Genomic DNA, 19,913 nt, shown 5'->3' with positions numbered 1-19,913 from the left:
TTAAATGACTTGACAGAAAAGAACAACCTTGGAGTATTATCTAGTTTATGGAGATAACACACACTTCAAACCTAGCTTTTTGAGCACAAGTTAAGTGGTTTTGTTATAATAAATAAGATAAGGTTGGGTCACCATGACCATGATTTGTCAACATTTTTCTGTATTCAATCCTATTAGTCTATTCAATACTTTTTCATTTACTATATGTAATATCTTGAGTAATTAGCTGCTCACTGCCTAGGGCTTTACCCACCTCTTTGAGAATTAACCTAAACATAGTGCAGAAAAAAAATGAGAAAATTATATTTGCAGCAGAATGCCAGTATGCCAGAAGTACTGCATAAGGTACCCAGTAAAGACGGCCTCTAATCTGAAAGCATTTTATACAGAGTAAAATCAAAATATCCAGTATGAAAAGCTTAGTAACAGACCATTAGACAAGAACATTGTCTTTTAAATACAGTCAGGGGCTGTCCTATGCATGCAGGTGCTTTTTTAGATAGGGATTCCTGGTCTTGCGGCTTGTGGCTAAGGGAAAGCAAAGGTCAATACTTAAAAGTAATTATCATGATTGCAGACTCTGGATGTGGGATAATTCTGACTATACTGTATCAAAGGACTAGCCAAGGTCAGAACCAGAAATTATCAACAGGGCACCCTAATTCACCGGAGGGATGGAACATCATTCAGGTTAATACATGTCAAAATAAGAATGCTAAATTGGTTTCATTGCAGCTGCCTGATTGGCATGTAAGGCTACACATATCAATATAAAGCATGCAGAAAGCAAAGCAAGCAGACATAATGCCGATGAAGCTTAGGGGACATGCCATGCTTGCAAACAGAACATAGATAGCTGTGAGCCATGAGTTTTTAAACTGTGGGAATGGGTCGTGTCTTGTCTAAATTTGTGTAAAGATTCACAATATTACTCAATTGGGTCGATGCGGAGAGTTTAAGCAAATGGCATTCCTCCACTACAACCTACGTCTGCAAGTCTCCAAGGGGAACCCACTCTCCCCACCACTTTGGAATGTCAGTGCCAAACCTCCCCACCCAACCATGCAGCGATTCTTAGTCTTGAAGTAACAAAAAAGGCAAAATTGGGTTGTGAGAAAAAAGAAAAAATTAAGTGTTTTGTTCAGTGGCACCTTGGACAGACACAGAGGAAACAAACACAAAACAACCAAAGGAAAGCTACTTGGCTACCTTAACTGTCTATGCAATATGAGAATATTGGAAAAGTTTACTTCCAGAAAAATGCGCAGTCAGGCAACACCCATAGCTGGCTTACTGAAAAGTAACCAAGCAGTTGTTGTTCAGTGAATGATGGTTATGTTGAGAAAAACAAAACCTAAATAATGACAAATTTCCAGCACTATATATTCCCTGAATAATCTGAGAACAAACAAAAAAAAATTCTTTGCTGACCATGAGCAAGTGGAATGCACTCTTGATCCAGCATACATACAACTAACAATTTAAGACTAAAACCTAAGAAAAGCTCCACAAGTTGAACCTGTTGACTGCATTTAGGCTCCTAAAGACATATGTGAAGTTATTAATGTCAATCAATCAATTTTGTGCAGCATTGGGCACAAGGCATGAAGAATTAAAGTGTGAGATGTTAACCCATCATAAAGCATATTCCACTAAACATCTGTGACAGGTGTCTGGTCACACTTACAGGTAATTTAACTTAGACACCATTAATATATCCGACTACGCCACCCAGTTTTATTAAGAGACTGGGAACTCTTGAAATTTACTGATAATAGCACACAGGTTTCTTTAAAGTGGGCGTTTAGTAAACACACAATGGAAGACACAACAGTAATTTCAGAAAAAAGCAATAGTAAGTTCTATTACACAAGACACTATAAAGTACATTAAAAAGATAAACGAGCATAACAAAATCTAAAAATATCAGGAACGAATTTCCTTTTTTTAATAGGAAAACACACAGTCCACACTCTAAAAGTCTGTTAAAAACAAGAATTGGAGTATACAACCTTTAGTGTTGAAGAGTCCAGTTTGCACACTGTGTTACCCCAACACTTAATTGTTCAACTGTTCACTGATGCACTCTGTTCACCGGACACTTGTTTCCCAACAGAAGTTGTGTCAAATCGTTGAATCCCTGTCAGCGTCTCTTCGTCGTTCCTTTTTTTCCACTCTGGGCTCCCTGTGCTGCTGTGACCTAGGCACGCCTTATTTCTCGTCTGCCAGCTTTGCTTGGTCCTTTCTTGTGGCTTCCCTCTCTCGCTGGACCCACAACTGGCGTCTCCTTGTGGAGCTGTCTCTTCCTCCCTGGAAGTAAGTGTTGCCGTCCTTGTGCCTCACGTCGTACCAGCCAGGTACCCTCATCTGCCTACGAGCCCCTGTGCTCTGTCCGAGTGTCTTGGCAGCGTTCTCAGTGGACCGTCCCTCTCTGCCTTCTGCTGCCCAGGAGTTTAATTCTCCTTCAGTCCCTGCTGTTGTCAGTCCTGGACATTCAGTTTAATCAATGACACATCTAAATTTCCTGAGTTTAACAATTAATGAAAACACAAGTTAACAAAATGTATTGTTACCAACCATTAATGAGTACAGATCTGCTGATTAGAAACCAATATTGTCAAACATGTTAATTTCAGGTAAATACAGACAAACAGACAGGAGCAGTTCTGTTATCACAACTTGGTATTGTTTGTAATCTCAATCAGCCAAAATGACTGCAGACAGCCTTTTAACTCCTCACCCCCCGCCCCCCCCCCAACCCATCCCAACAATGGGTGCCTAATGGAACCACCCAGTGCACAAAAAAAATGTCCCCCTCTGACACGTCCATACTCAAATACATTTAGCCAATTTAGACTTGCGAGTCTTCTTGATGTTCATGCCCTTTGGATGTGGTAGGAGATATGGCAAGAGAATATGAAGAAAACCCAAAAAGACACAACGTAGGGTGTAGACTGCGTTCATATTATAGTCCAGGCACTGTTGTCAATAGAGAGAAAACAAAAAATAACTATCTTAATTGATGCTGTATCTATAAATTTAAAGAAACTAATTATCTGAACCCAAGAGAAAGTCAAAATCAAAAACAAAGCAAAAGGTTACAACTGGTCAAACTATTTTTCTAGTGATAATACATTTTGTTATTAAATATGACTAACAAAATAATACTTTTATTTCTTGAGTCCTTACAGGTTGGCTGGCTAGCTGGATGGATACAGAACGGTCACTTAGCAGAAGGCGCGCCATAGTACATGACAGGAAAAAAAAGTCAAAACAGTGCAAAAGTGACATTTGACCAAAAAAAAAAAAATTCCAGCTAGATTTTTTATAGTGGACATTTTTTTCCAACTCAATCCAGATAACTGGCATCACAGAATAAGTAAAACTAACTTTTTTTCTTTACTTTAGTTTACTTTCTCAGATTTTGAGAGAAACAACATCTCTGACTTCTCTCATTAAACAAAGTTTTCAGCAATCAATACTAGGTTTGCCTTGGGCATGTGTAGTAATGATGTCTGGAAGTTATGTGTTGTCCTGATGATTCACATCATCAACTGCTCAAGCACCAAAACATAAATACATCAAAGTGAAAAAACTAAACAAAAAAAAAAAAAAGAGGAATGGATTTGTCCATACAGTACCGGCATGTAAATCACACTTTAGTGATAGTTTAGTAGGAAATTACTCAACAGAAAATTTTACAGTAAAATACAACTGACACAATGCAACACAGTACATTGATACAGAATCAAATACATTAGCTTATTTATTATGAGCACAAATAAATGCAAAAGAAAATGAAAACAGAACTTGAATCAAATGAACAACTTAAATAATATTTAATTTGAAACTAAAGACAATGGTTCGAATGAATTAACCAAGCTGCATAGGGGTGGCTTAACACTAGAATTACCAGTCTACGAAAAAACTCGTAGATCCGGCCCACCTTAAAACCATTCACACCTCTCCAGCAGCGTCCTTTGTCCTCTAAATGTGCAGATAAAAACAAGCTGCAAGCAGCCGGCTATTCCATCCCCCCACCGACTTAGATCGTGTACGAGCATCTCCCAGCTCATGCCTTGATTGATTATCTGGGAGTGAAATGGAGTTTTAGAGTGGAAATAATAGATTGTTATTTGGAACACACGCATTTCATGTGTGTTTCGTTTCTACAGTAATCTGTGTAAACACATTGTTAAAACAGAAACTTTTTCATATTTTAGTAATAAATGTTACAAAATGTAGGCATAAACTATGAAGGCCAAACATCAAATAAACACTTTTACAAAAGGTTCAAGAACAATACACAGCTTTTGTGGCGTAGCGGCAAGATTTGCTGTCTCAGTGCACAGCAGGCTTACTGTCCATCAGAGACCTGAGTTCGATTCCCCGTTGAGGAAAAAGTGCACTTTTTTTTTCTTTTTATCCTCAAACGGACATAAAATTTATAAATTGGTATGTACTGTCAGTTAATGAGATCGTTATATTTTCATGTGGGATGCTCCTTTTAAAATATTTTTTAACAATTGAGACTGCAATTAACATGAACAAGTGTCCTTATAACTGTTATTTTTAATATCCATAACACTCAGACAGACAAAGCACTGCGTAATAGAGAGACAGACAGGCAGGCAGAAAAATCACTAGATACATAAATAAACAGGGAAGGCACATGTACTGAAAGAAAAAAAAGCTCTAACACTAGAGATCTGACTCTAAGTAACAGCGCAAGTACAGATGCAAACCAAGTGTATGTGTGTACTGTATAATATTAACAAAAAGAGCAGCTTACTACTAAAAACAGCAAATATAGGAGTGAGTGGGGATCGAACCGGGGACTCTTGATCACACTTGGGTTGTGTCTGTACTCACGCTGTTTCTTAGAGTCAGATCGGGGGTGGGTGTTAGAGTGCGTGAGCTTATTCAGTGCAGCAGGATCAACGCACATGTTGATCTTTTTTTCTTTCAGTAATAGCGCCAACATAAATCCACACCCGATCTGACGCTGTTTGTTTTCAAATAATACTGTATTGCATTAGTGCGATGATGTTTTCACACATATTGTCTCTTTCTTTTAGGTGTGTAATAGGAACCACAGCATAGAGAGAAGCGTGTACATTGTAACAGGTACATACGTTGTAAATGTAGGAAAGACGATCCTTGCGTGTGTGTGAACAGTTAACATTTGAATCTGATGATTGCATATAGCGCTGAACTTACTGCTCTGTACTATTCTATCCTCTGCATGTCCTGGAGTACAAAAGAAACAGCATACAGCAACATGTGGGGACTGGCAAGATCGGGGAGAAAAAAAAAACACGCAGTCACTGATTACAAACTGCAAGATGTTATGTGAATGAATATGAATAATATGAATAATGTTGCATCCGTGCCACAAAGTTTTCCGAAATGTACTATACAGGTCATAAAACGAATAATTTCAAATATCATATATGCCTACGTCTGTGTTTCTTTTTTTTTGACATCATACACCATAAGGTGCACACTAATTCAGCATGAGCAGGAACACTCAATAAAACTGAATAAAAAAAAATCAAGTGACGGTGAGATACGAAGAAGGCTGATTCGCCAGCGTTTGTGTGTCAGCTTTTATCCCTCCAGATGAGAGAATGTCCAGTTCCATTGTCTCAAAACATCACTCACATCTACAGTTATTCCATTTCAAATGAAAAATAACAGTGTCAGATCCCTGGGTGGTGGGGGTGGTAGTATGTATCGTGATCGTGATTTAGAGAGAATAAAAGTTAAAAAAACTGTAACTTTTACAAGTCCTATAAATGCACACCGTGTGTTACAGACGCAAACCAAATGTATGTGTGTACTGTATAATATTAACAAAAGGAGCAGCGCACTACTGAAAACAGCAAATATAGGAGTGAGCGGGGATTGAACCAGGGACTCTTGATTACAAGTCAGCAAATCTTACCGCTATGCCACTGAAGCTGTTATCTATTCCTTGAATCTTTTGTGAAAGTGTTTACTTGATCTTTGGACTTCAGACTTCATACATTATATAGTTTATGCCTACATTTTGTCATTTACTACTAAAATATGAAAAATGTTTCTGTTTTAAAAATGTGTTTACACAAATTACTGTAGAAACGGAACACACATGAAATGCGTGTGTTCCAAATAGCGATCTATTATTTCCACTCTAAAACTCCAGCACTTCAGTCACTCCCAGATAATCAAACAAGGCATGAGCTGGGAAAACTTAGTGAACGTTCAGCGGCGGTGGGGGATGGAATAGCCGGCTGCTTGCTGCTTGTCTTAATCGTCACATTTAGAAGACAAAAGAGAGGTGAGAACGGTTTTAAGGTGGGCCGGATCTACAAGTTTTTTCGTAGACTCTGGTAATTCTAGTGTTAATGCTTCTGTGCATGTCAAACTCTACAGATCTTTTGTGTGTATGTTCATTTCTTTTTCTTCATCATCACTTGCTCTTGTAGGGCAAACAGGTAATCAACTACCTTCACCTATACATTGTATATTTAAAGAAATTATGTGTTTCAAAAACTAGTCATTCAAAAATTTTGCAAATCAATAGGCCTGGTCACATGAATAAATGGCGCAGACTTTACAGATCTTAATTTTTGAAGGATACAGAGATAAGTACTGTATAAAACTGGACCAAAAATGGTAGGCATGGAGGCTGTAACAAGACAAACAAGATGTCATTTGTTTGAAGAAGATAGGCCCAAGTTATCATTGTACATATGTCTTAGCAGTATATATATATTTATTTTCTGAGAACTTTATATTTATGTTTTGTTCCCCCTCCCTTCTCTCTCATTTATTTAAAAAAATTGGTAACACAGATACTTCATGATGCATATGCCCAGGTATAAACAAAAGCACATTAGCTGGAGAGCTGCTGGTTCCTTTGTCATTTGCACATTATTATTAACTAATGGCTGGTTAAGAAAACAAGTAACACTTAAAATCTCAATGCTGCTGTTTAAATATAAAATAGGCCATTAAGGGCTCTGAATTGTAACAAACAAGTTAACTGAAACTAAGCCCAAAAGGCATAACTTAATAAATGTGTTCTAATTCAGAACCTGGTTAAAACTGCAGCCACTGTGCATCTCCAGGACCATAACTGAGTACCCCGGTGCTAGATATTTTTCATGAATTTTCTGATGGTGTTAGTTGGGGCAAATGCTGTTGCTCCCCTGACAATGTTTTTTTTTTGGGCACCTTTTTTTTGATGTTCTGGTTGTTTCTTCTCTCTTGGTTTTTCGACTCTTGCCTGTTTGAATTTTTACTAGTTCCTGTAACACATTCATCTCCTTGTCATTTTCTCTATCTGTTTTCCTGAACACTTTGGCTAGGTTGGTATTCATGAGAGCAAAAGAATAATATTTAGTCCTAATACTTTATGAGAATTACTTTTGAGCTGTAAGACAATGCTCTTCTCAAAGGTAAACACCTGGGGCCTCATGTATAAACAGTGCGTATGCACAAAAATGTTTCATACACCCATTTCCATGCTCACATCGTGATGCATAAAAGCTAAACTTGTCATAAAGCCACGCACATTCTCACGCCAGCTCAATCCATTACATACACAAGTTTTTGGCTGTTTTCCAAACTGCCAGCACCTAGCGTCAAAGTACTGCTACTGTTCCTGTGTGGTTTCCCTTTATGTTTTACATTCACATCCCTGACGTGGCTTTATCAAATACACTGAAATTGCTTAGCATTTATTAGTTTAAGGCATCTGATTGTAATCAACATGTAACAATATAATGGTCCGCGGAATGGCCAAACTATTCCAAATACCATAGCTGCTTTAGCGTTGTTACTCTCAGTGCACCACTCAGAGTATTTTAACCCACTGTATTTGAGTGTGGAATCACAGCTCTGCAGCAGCTGATCAGAAAAAGGATTATTGGGATGCAACATCTAGCTCATGCTGCCTCATCCATGCGCACTGTCTAGTTGAACTGCTCCCATATGGCAAACGCTTCAGAGCCTTTCCTTTAGGGACCTCATGATTCAGAAACAGTTTCATCCCAAGAACTCTAAATGTACTCAATTATTCCATCAAGTGTTCCTGGTACAGCTGTTTGTACTTATAAGTACAATGACCTCACTGTAAACTTGCAGTAGAGTTGTAATATTGCACAACCTGAGCCACTTTATGAACCACTGGACCTTTCTGCACTATATGTACATGTATATTGTACTTATGCTTAAAAATTGTATATGTTTCATTTTTTTTTTATCATATTATTATTATCATTATTACTATTATCCATCCATCCATCCAGTATACAACCCGGTACATCCTAACTAGGGTCACAGGGGTCTGCTGCACCCAATTCCAGCCAACACAGGGCGCAAGGCAGGAAACAAACCCCGGGCAGGGTGCCAGCCCACCGCAGTATTACTATTATCATTACTGATATTTTATCATTATATAGGAAAATACGTTTATGGAGAATTTGCATATTAAGTCTCATTGTACCATACAATAACAATAAAGGAATTCAGTTCCATTCAATAGACGAAAGTGCATATGCTGACAACTGGAGTCGATTTAGATTTCCAAGTGCTATTTTCTTGGCGCTCTTGATATCATTTTTAAGATGAAAAGCAGTAAAGTATGTATATTACATTATAAAGATACATTTTTAACTTCATTTAAATAATGTATACTGTTAATAATTAAATGTGTGGGCATGGTGGAATGGCGGTAGCGATGTGTTGGTGCCCCGTCCAGGGATTGGCCCTGCCTCGTGCTGTATGCTTGCTGGGACTGGCGTGACCCTGGATGGATAGATGGATGGAATAATTAAACAAGTACTATGAAGATATTTCAATGATCCTTAAAATTTTTGAAGAATAGGCATTCTAAGCTTACAGATGGCTTGACATTTATTACAGGGCTTATTGTGTGGCGATTGGAGAAGAAAAGGAAGGACAGGAATTGGGGTTTAGTACGTTTGAAAGAGACAGTACTGCTGCAATAAATTATTTAATCAAGAAAGTCACGCTCGGCACAGCAGGTATCTTGCCGGAGGCAGGAACAATCTCTGAGCAGGGTGCCAGCTTGTCACTACCATTGAACCACTGTGCCCCCTTGTTAAATGCATGTTTTAACTCGTATCATTGTGAAGTATGCATCCTAGCATTTAAATTGTTCAGAGAGCTGTAATATCATTAATGTAATGTATTCTGTGTCCTGGTGGCATGAGAGAAAGCCTGGTTAAGAAGCATGTAGTGATTCATACACATAGAGTACATAGAAGAACACACAGAATACTAATAATTTAATATGCTATTTTAGTTACGATGGGGTTTGAGAAACTACTAAATTAAACAATTTTAAGATGAAGTTTATGATAGTTTATTTTATCATTAAAGTAAAACATGTGTTTAAAGTGGAAATTTCGAGATTAAAGTTGACATTTCAACCTTACTTTTCCACTGTGCCCCTATTTTTTTTAATTTCTCTGCAACCTAATATGCTTCCATATGACACTCAGATGGTGGGCTACGACTCACCTTTTCACTGCAACTTTGATATCTGACCACTTCTTTTTTATTTCAGGCACTGAACTTGAATTTTCGAGTTTCTCCACCACTTTATGTCACTCAATCAACTTCCTTTTGTTGTTTATACCACTGCTTAAACCAACAAATAGTAAATTTTTCCATGCCTCCACTTGGTATTTGCTGAAATTCTCCTCAATTCCCCGTGCTTTTGCAATTGCCTTATCACAGAATGCTGAACTTAAGGAGCAATTTATATTGATATGCATATTCAAAGAGGCGTAATTCTGGGTGGAGTCGGGGTGACAGGTGTGTGCACGTGCATTACACTTCATGCTGACAGGGATTTACGTAGCAGAATAACATGGAAATTGGTGTACACACAGATTTATACATCTGGATTTTTTTCTGCATACGCACATTTCTGTTTTTGTCCATACACCATGTTTTAGTGTAAATTCTACACACAACATTACACATGGGGCACCTGGCGACAAACAGCAAAACAAGATACAACTGAAGTTGAATACATAACTCTTTTAATGTGGTATCATTTTCTGTTTTCAGAAATAAGCAAGCAAAAGCATCGACGTTCAGAGGAAATGCAGAATTTAGTGGATTATTTTTATAAACAATATTTTCAAACAATGATCTAATAGCAGCAAACAAACCTCAGGCCATCCATGTTTTGGACAACTCTCTGAACAAAATCACCTGTACACAACTAAAACCCAAAATTTAGCAACAGTCAAACTCACCCATGACCAGATTTTCTCTGTTAGAGTTTTGTTACAATAATGGCTGCTTTTCTGTGCCTGAATAACAGAAGCTAAATGTTATTTTTCTTTAATGTTAAGTGTTGTGCCCTGTGTTGGCTGGGATTGGCTCCAGCAGACCCCCGTGACCCTGTAGTTAGGATATAGTGGGTTGGATAATGGATGGATGGATGGATGGATGGATGTTAAGTTTTTTCTTTAGAGCATAGAAGTTTACCATACAATATCAAACAGACAGTTTTTAGAAAAGTCTTTTTGACATATTGGGGTCAGTCAAGTCATTCTTTATATACACATTCTTAAGCACTTAGAAGTTAAAATTACATAAGCACACAGGAAAAATTAAAAGGAGATTCATTAAAATTCACCAGAATTAGTTCAAGGTTATTGTTTTTTTTACTGAAGAGAATTTCTTTTTTCCATTTTCTTCAGCGAATAACTAATGTGTCATACCAGAATGTAACTTTAGATGCAAGCAGAAATAAGGTAATTAGTCCAAACTAAACGTTAATGATTTTTATAATCAATAAAAAAATTAATTAATCAGAAATTTGATGCATATTTATATAATAATTTATAATAGTAAATTACTAATTTCTCATATATTATCTTGATTCTTATGCTATTATTTATTCTCTTTCTTGATGGCATAGGTGTAATACACAGGTGCAAGAAATATATAAAAGATATTTTACATCAGTTGGTGGTAAACAGTGAAATTCAAATCCAGTGGAATTTTTATTTTGAAGAAGGGCAAGATATTAATCTATTTTCTTGTTTACTTAAATCTAGCAAATAATACACATAAGAAAATACAGTTTGCCAAAATCACTTTTCGTAGTAAAGTCTACTTTCAGTGTAGTGATTAAGTGTAAAAAGGTATTATCTAGGGTTTTTCTCTGCATGTAAATCTGAATAGTACAACAATATTAAAGTCCGTTTTATGTTTCAGCACTCATATACAAAATATTCAAGTAAACAAATAGAACCTTGCATGTAAACACGCTGATTAACTTTTTCTTGACCTGTTCATCTTAAAAATTGCAAACCACAAATAACAAGTGTCTTATAAACATGACATGCATTGCTTTAATTCAGTGATGAGGAATATATACATCTTCGATGCTGAGACTTAGATTACCTTCTTAGAGTGTTTACGAACAGCCAAATAACTTATAAATATTTCATTGCTCCTTTTGTAGACTATGCAAAATAACACTATGGCTTTATAAAATATTTAAAACTCCTAAAGTAATAATACACTTCACCTTCAAATAGGAGTTTAATTTTTTTCACAGCCAATTCTAAATATATCACGCTAGCTTACCTATCAGGTAAGACATACATAATTTTAGCATTAAATTATAAAATGTTAATCATGCTCTTTTTGATATTCAGACATTTTAATTCCCCTATGAAATCTAATTATAGCAAAATAAAATTGAAAATGAAACAGCCTTCCCATTACTTGCTTATCTAAAACAAATTCTAGTCACACTCACAATTTAGTCTTTAATCTCTGATGCAAAACACTGTTAATAGCTACAGCATCCTTAAAGAATAAACATTCTGATTTTTTTGTAGATAAATCAGTACCACAATTTGTATTCATCTAATTTTTTATAAGTTCCTCTTGGTGAAGGATGTAGTCATAGTTGTCTGGGTAAGATGAACAACGTATTCATATTCCATCAAACTTTTCTTCTTCTGCCTAGACAATTAATGGGAACTGTCAAACTATTTGAGATATAATGTTACCAGTGTACCCTCCAGATGTCCCAGAGTATCCTCTCAGTGAGCTGTGCCTAGCATATGTGCCACAGGCAGTATCCTATGCCTAGACAACCTCAGCTTGTCAGTCTGTGTCATTACCTTGAATGGTGGTGGGGTGTGGGGAAGTGTTGGGTGCACATTCACATCATTTACAGAATGGTTAATAGTTCATCTTTGAGGGTTTTGTTTTTTTCTGTCTGTTATTTTACATGAGTCTTAAAGTTTGTAGGATCACATATTAATGAAGCACATGTACATGCTACCACACCCATCATGTCGCAAGAGACATAAATCGGGACACCAAACACAGTACACCTTCTGCTGAGTTGTTTGCTATAGACTTAAAATTTTGTTAATAGGGCAAAATAATCCTTTGACCTTTTGCTATATTTTATTTGTTTTATTAGGTTAAAGATTGGTATCTATTCTGCATTGCGCTACCAGAACCAAGATCAAGGTCTATTCTGTTTTATTTTTTGTAGTTATTCACTTGACCATCTCCTGCTCAGAAGCATCTATATTGTCTCTGTCCATCTGAGTCAAGTGCAATTGGTGTTTTATTGTGGGTGATCTGCACTTGCTTAGTGGTACTCATCTAGGATTCTTTTAGTGGTATGTCTAAATTGAATCATTCCAGTCTTGTTATTTTCTCTATAAAAGGATATACAGAGATGTCACATGACCATCAGTTTTTCTGATAATTTTTGACAAGTCATACATGTGTTAAATTCTTAATTTTCATCTTTATATGCTTTTGCACATTTTTAAAACTTTATAAATTAGCATTTTTCATAATTTTTTGTACCATGGTGTTTCTTTGTTAAAGCCATTCTGTGCAGACAAGCAAGAACAGCCGTCCTTCTGTATCTGTGGGTTCCACATCTGCAGAATCAAAAAAAGAAAAGTCCAGAAAGTTACAAATACCAAAACTTGAGCACTACACTGAACCCACAAACAGAAATTGATCTGTAAGCAATACTTTGCCGTATTCTCCCGCCATAGGAGCTGAATAAAATGCCTTATAGGAGTAAACTTACAGCTCCTATATGGCCACAAATTGCTGATCCACCACACTACTCTGCAGTTGGCTAGCTCTGTAGATAGATTGACTGACAATCGCCATCTTTATAAAAGGAAAGCTCTTTTTCACTCAACTATCCTACCTTGGCTTCTTCTTCTTCTTGACCAATCAGCATGATGGGAAACGGTTTCCATCTTTACTCTTCCCATAGTATTGTAGCTCTTAAGCAAAGCACAAAAGACATACACATATTCTGGAAAATAAAGACGTTCAAACAAAGAAAACTGGGCACTTGCTAACCAAAAAGTTAAACTGAAATTGGACTGCTGCCCCACACTCCCACCATGCCAATCAAATGTAAATCTATGCATCAGCCCAGAGACACAATGTCAGGGCACCAGTTTTAAAATTAGGTAAGGTTACCTATACACATGTGTGTGTGCAAAAAGCTGTGCAGCCTAGAAATTGTTTTAACACACATAGACTAACTGTAGGTAATCAGTACACTGTAAGTTAAATACTAAAGTTTCAATCGACAAAACTGTTATTACTAATAGAGTCACACGTGTGCACAGTGGCAAACGCTGCTGCTTATTTCTTTAAACAAAAGCTGTTCAGTCAGAAATCACAAGTGTAAGGCATTGTGAGGCCCTTGGTGTCACATTGTGTGCACTCTTTGTGTCTGTGAAATAAAGGCTCCTAAAAGCAATTAAGAGGTCAAAACAATCCTGCAAAGGCTAAGAGAGAATGTAAAGTGTTATCTCTCAAAAAGAATAGACAAATTAGATCTTTTGAATAGAGCCATATTGCTTGCAGAAGTCCTTATTCCCTAAAAAATACAATAGAGCAGCTATTTATATAGCATTTACATTGTTTACAGTATTTTCAGTGATCTGTAGATGATTTTTAAATGTACAGGAGGATGTGTGCAGGTTATATGAAAATACTACGTCATTTTATATAAGGGACATGGATTTTGGTATCAGCAGGGAGTCCTAGAACCAAGCCCCTGCAGATACAGAGGGCTGACTATACTCTGACCATGCAGGGATAGGTGAGCTAAGTGAGTCCTTTTACACACAATCATAAGGCCATAATTCACCATGCATTAGAACCTGTTAAGGATTATCTCACCCTATTGTTATTTACACCTAAGCTGATCTAGTAGCACATTTTATGGCACCATATAATATATTTGCCTGCTAGATTTTTACACCCATACTGCTTCCATGCTGCCCCCATACTTTTGCCAGGCTGCTCCTTATCACATGGAAGAAGCATACAGTAATAATTTTGGTAACTGCCTATATTCATGCCTAAAGGTGAAGAAAATGATATACTAATCCATAAAGCAACAGTGACATGTAGGAGTGTAGCTGTTGTTTTAGTACTATGTTACAAAACAAGTCCTTTATTCCTTTTAGTCAGTCTTTTGTTTCCAATTTCTCTTGGTCATAGGCAAGAACTTGTAAGCAGCTGGGCCCACCTATAGCTCAGCAAACCACCCTTTATTTTCAGGTATACAAATTGTATGTAGTCAGAGTTCCTTTCCTTTCGAGGTTAAGTTGTGTGATATCATGGTAACTTGAACATATCCTCTGGTTTTTGTGATTCAGGTGTAAAATCTTTAAAAAAGGCCTGAATACATCAAAAAACACCCGAGTCATAAATACACTCATAAAGGCCTAAGGAATAAACTCTCAAATTAGTCTTGAAAAGGCAAAACCCAAAATGAGAACTACCAAAACCCCTAACCAACAACTAGACAAGTATTCCATTTAATTTAGATTAAATAAAGAAAAAAACAAACAATTCAAAAAGATTTCACAAATCTCAAAATTCAAAAAATACACAAAGCATACAAAACAAACAAATTCAAAGGAGTAAAATTAATTTAAAAATATCCAAAATATTTTACAAAGTCCAAAATCCTTAAACTACAACAAAGCTCTAAAGCATGAGAAACCAAACACATACAAAAGCACAAACCTGAAATGTGGAATCACAAAGGGAGACAAACCAAAAAAGCACATTGAAAATATCTAATGACTCTGCAAGTTAATCTATGGCCCAAAAGGCCCTTATATAATCTACAGCTAGCAGCTCATAACTTGCATACCTGCGATATCAAGAGGCCCCAACCCTTGAGCCCAACATACAGACTAATATTTGCTAAAGGTGCCCTGATGGACTGTGGCTGTTCTGTACAGTTTTTTTTTTACTTGTTTTTCTCTGCTTCTTATGATTATTCTTGTAGATTTTTGTATTGGGACAGGTTTGCTTAGGACTGCCTTGAATGCAACTCTTTTTGCTTCAATTTTTTGCTTTTTGTAAGGTGTTAATTTTTTCGATTTATGTGAATAAAATTCTTATTTATAAAGATTACTTGTGTAACTTGTCTCTGTTCCACCCAGAGTTGCACCATTTTCCCACTAGTGAGACATTTTCAAGGGTATGAGACTATTTAATATTTCTTGAACTTAAAAAATTGATCTCCAGTTTCAGTCAGGCTTTAAACCTGTTCTCCTGACGTCAGTCTTACCCTGGACAAAGGGCTGTTCTGTGGGCTTTTTGGCAGCCACACATTCTGTTCATCTAATACTCTGATAGTCTCAACCAATGAACCACTAAACTGACAGTTTAGCATCTCTGTTTACCTGAATGTCTTTATTCTTTTACTTCCCTGCTATCTTTAACAACAACATGTTATTAACTCTTTTAGGGCGGATGTCAACTTTTGTCGACAGGAGGGGTTGAAGGCTAATGTCGACAAAAGTCGACATCCAGGGATAGGGGGCGACAATCAGCTGTTAATGGCGACAAATCTCACTGTCACGTCACAGGCATTCCCTCTGTGCTTGGAGGAATGCTAGACTCGTTGACTCGGCAACTAAACCTTGCGTGTGCGTGAGTTGTGAAATGTAAACAAAGGCAAGATGGCACTGACATGTGAAAAGGCAGCGAAGCAAGTGCAGAAAAGAAAACACTCGGCAGACGATGTTTTGCGCATTATCGCGGAGTCGGACTCTTGATTTTTCAGAATCTGATTTTATTGGCAGTGATCAGGAGATCGAGCAAGAGAGTGAGAAGCAGGCATCAGCTGATCAGACACCAGCCGATGCCGCTCCAGCGGATCTGCTGCCAGTTGAGTGCCTTCGCGCAGCCGATGCATCTACGGCAAGGTTCGCATGGGATAAATACACAGATATTGATCCGTTGAGAGCCGATCTGGCTACCGGAGTTTACAAGACGGCATGGCTTGCTGTTGGACACGACAGATCACCAGCTGCTGTACTTCATGCTGCTCTCTTCTGATGCTGCTTTTCAGCTACTGTCAGACGAGACAAACAGGTAGGCAGAGATTTTTTTTTAATCGCGGGCTGCGTTTGCATCGCATTCTCGTTTTTCAAAGTGGAAACCCACAACGAAAGACGAGATGAAGCGCGCTGTGGCATTACAAATAGAGATGGGACAGAACTGGTGATATAACTTCAGGGAGCATTGGTCCAAACGTGTTTTGTCCCCTGGTGGCTTAGGTACGTGCTGCTGCAAAGTTTTATTCACTTCTGTAATAAACAGAAGCAAATCCCATGGGGCGAGCCAGGCTGTAATGCCATACATAAAGTTCATAAAGTTTCAGAAGATGAAAAGAGGTGACAATACGGTTTTCATGCAGGCAGAAAACTTGGTGGCAGTGGCATGGCACGATGGCAAATGGGTGACTTGTCTCTCTACAGTACACACTAACAATATATGTGAGAAAGTGCAGCAACAGACAATTGAAAAATAGGCACCAAAGCAACACATATTGTAAGGAGTGCAATGTGGCAATGACTGAAATTGGCTGCTTTGAGCGAGATCAGACTTTGCTGTGTAAAATGTATGTGATATGTATGTGAAATCATAGAGTATGCAGGCTCATACAACATGCAAGACAGTAACATTTGTCAAAAGTAAATATTTTTTGTTGATTTGATATGTTAAACAATTGCTTTGTGTTCTTTTTTAAAAAATGTTAGTTTTTGGAAAAATATTCAGCCCTGGGAGAAAAGAAACAAAATAAAAATTAGCCCTAAAAGAGTTAAACATTCTTAGCAGGATCTAAATACTCAACTGGGAAAGGTGCTGAAGACAAAAGATAATTGATTTACTCTTATACAAAGACAATATACTGTATAAAGAAAATGAGTGCCTGCTTAGCTAACTAGCTCCTAATCTTAAACCTCTTCTTAGAGACTAATAAAGTATTCTTCGTAAGAAACACAAATGTTATACTAAAACATATTACTACAAATCACAATAAAGTCAAATACACAATAGGCATCAAACCAAGAAACAAACTGCAACATACTGCTATAAAAATAAATGTAAAAATGACAAATGTTTAGCTGTATTGTCAGAACCAGCAGACCTAATGATATTAGCTTTCGTCCAGTCTACTTTTATTAGAAAAATGATCACCGTAAATGTTAAACGTCACCTCACCCGCCATATGCCAACATATTGGTTCTCAGGAAAAATCACAGCCATAAAGAGAGCATAAAAGCTTTTGTTGCATCAGAACCCTCAAACACAGACTTACAACAGGCTGTAGGCCTTCTGTGGGATTCACAAGGCACTCTTTTCCAATTCAACCAAAATTCTGCACTTTTATGTTAACATATTTTAAGACAGAATAACAATAACAATAATGGCATAAAAAGCCGAAACCTTATCGAATGGATATCTCCTTAAATTGTTGTGCAGCAGGTTTATGTGTAAAATCCTCCTTTTTGTTTTTTGGATGAGTATAACTACAATGTATTGTTGATGTCAACATGTTAATTGTGGTTATGGGATTTATTAGTAAAATAAAATAAAAGTATGCTATTTTATATTGTTCAAATCCCACATCAGTGTGAGGTTTTTACAGTAGCTGGAGTGCCAATCCTGCCACCAGCTCACTACAGCATTTTTATAATAGTAAAATTGAATATACATTTTAGTAATTTAAATCTTTAAAATCGGTCCAGCAAGATTAACATTTAATTCCCATGGGCTCACCACCTGTAGGAGGGGCCAAGGTGGTTGGGTGCAGTGTGAGTCTGGTGGTGGCCAAAGGCGGGGACCTTGGTGGTCCGATTCTCGGCTACAGAAGCTGGACCCCCTGATAAGGGCTGTTCGGTCCCTGTACAACCGGTGTCAGAGCTTGGTCCGCATTGTCGGTAGTAAGTCGAACCCATTTCTGGTGAGAGTTGAACTCCGCCAGGGCTGCCCTTTGTCACCGATTCTGTTCATAACTTTTATGGACAGAATTTCTAAGCGCAGCCAGGGCGTTGAGGGGTTCCGGTTTGGTGGGCTCAGAATTGGGTCGCTGCTTTTTGCAGATGACGTTGTCCTGTTTGCTTCGTCAGGCCGTGATCTTCAGCTCTCTCTGGATCAGTTCGCAGCCGAGTGTGAAGTGGCTGGGATTGGAATCAGCACCTCTAAATCCGAGACCATGGTTCTCAGCTGGAAAAGGGTGGAGTGCCCTCTCAGGATTGGGAGCGAGATCCTGTCCCAAGTAGAGGAGTTCAAGTATCTCCGGGTGATCGACAGGCGCATCGGTGCAGCATCCGCAGTGATGCGGGCTCTGCATCAGTCTGTCGTGGTCCAAAAGGAACTGAGCCGAAAGGCAAAGCTCTCAATTTACCAGTCGATCTACGTTCCTACCCTCACCTATGGTTATGAGCAATGGGTAGTGATCGAAAGAATGAGATCACGAATACAAGCGGCTGAAATGAGTTTCCTCCACAGGGTGTCTGGGCTTTCCCTTAACACTAGAATCTTTGGACTTCAGGCTTTACACATTTTATAATTTATGCCTACATTTTGTAACATTTATTACTAAAATATGAAAAAGTTTCTGTTTTAACAATGTGTTTACACAGATTACTGTAGAAACAGAACACACATGAAATGTGTGTGTTCCAAATAACGATCTATTATTTCCACTCTAAAACTCCACTTCACTCCCAGATAATCAATCAAGGCATGAGCTGGGAGAAGTTTGTACACGTTCTAAGTCGGTGGGGGGATGGAATAGCTGGCTGCTTGCAGCTTGTGTTTATCAGCACGTTTAGATGACAAAAGACACTGGCGGAGAGGTGCGAATGGATTTAAGAAGCGATGTAAGGTGGGCCAGATCCACACGTTTTTTCGTAGGCTCTGGTAATTCTAGTGTTAAAGATAGGGTGAGAAGCTCGGTCATCCGGGAGGAGCTCAGAGTAGAGCCACTGCTCCTCTGCATCGAGAAGAGTCAGATGAGGTGGCTCGGGCATCTGATCAGGATGCCTCCTGGATGCCTCCCTGGTGAGGTGTTCCAGGCATGTCTAACCGGGAGGAGGCCCCGGGGAAGACCCAGGACACACTGGAGGGACTATGTCTCTCGGCTGGCCTGGGAACACCTTGGAATTCCCTCGGAAGAGCTAGTAGAAGTGGCCGGGGAGAGGGAAGTCTGGGCATCTCTGCTCAAGCTGCTGCCCCTGCGACCTGATCTCGGATAAGCGGAAGAGAATGGATGGATGGAGATTAACATTTAATTCTCTATTTTTTTAATTGCTTATTTCTGTATAAATCACAGAAAAGTGATTAAATCTTTTTACATTTATCTGAAGTCAGTTCCCATATGGAATAACAGGAAAACAAATCCTTTGCCTGCCTTGCACCAGGCAAGAACAAGAGTTAATCTGTCTACTCTGTTATCAGCGAAAATTACACACATTTACAGTACATTTAGACAAAGATATTTTGAATTTAAAACAATTGCCTGATTAAATGTCTTTGGAATGTCTGAGAAGTCC

Source organism: Erpetoichthys calabaricus, chromosome 3 (assembly GCF_900747795.2).
Source record: "Erpetoichthys calabaricus chromosome 3, fErpCal1.3, whole genome shotgun sequence".
Classification (NCBI taxonomy): domain Eukaryota; kingdom Metazoa; phylum Chordata; class Cladistia; order Polypteriformes; family Polypteridae; genus Erpetoichthys; species Erpetoichthys calabaricus.
This window is presented reverse-complemented; position numbering follows the sequence as displayed.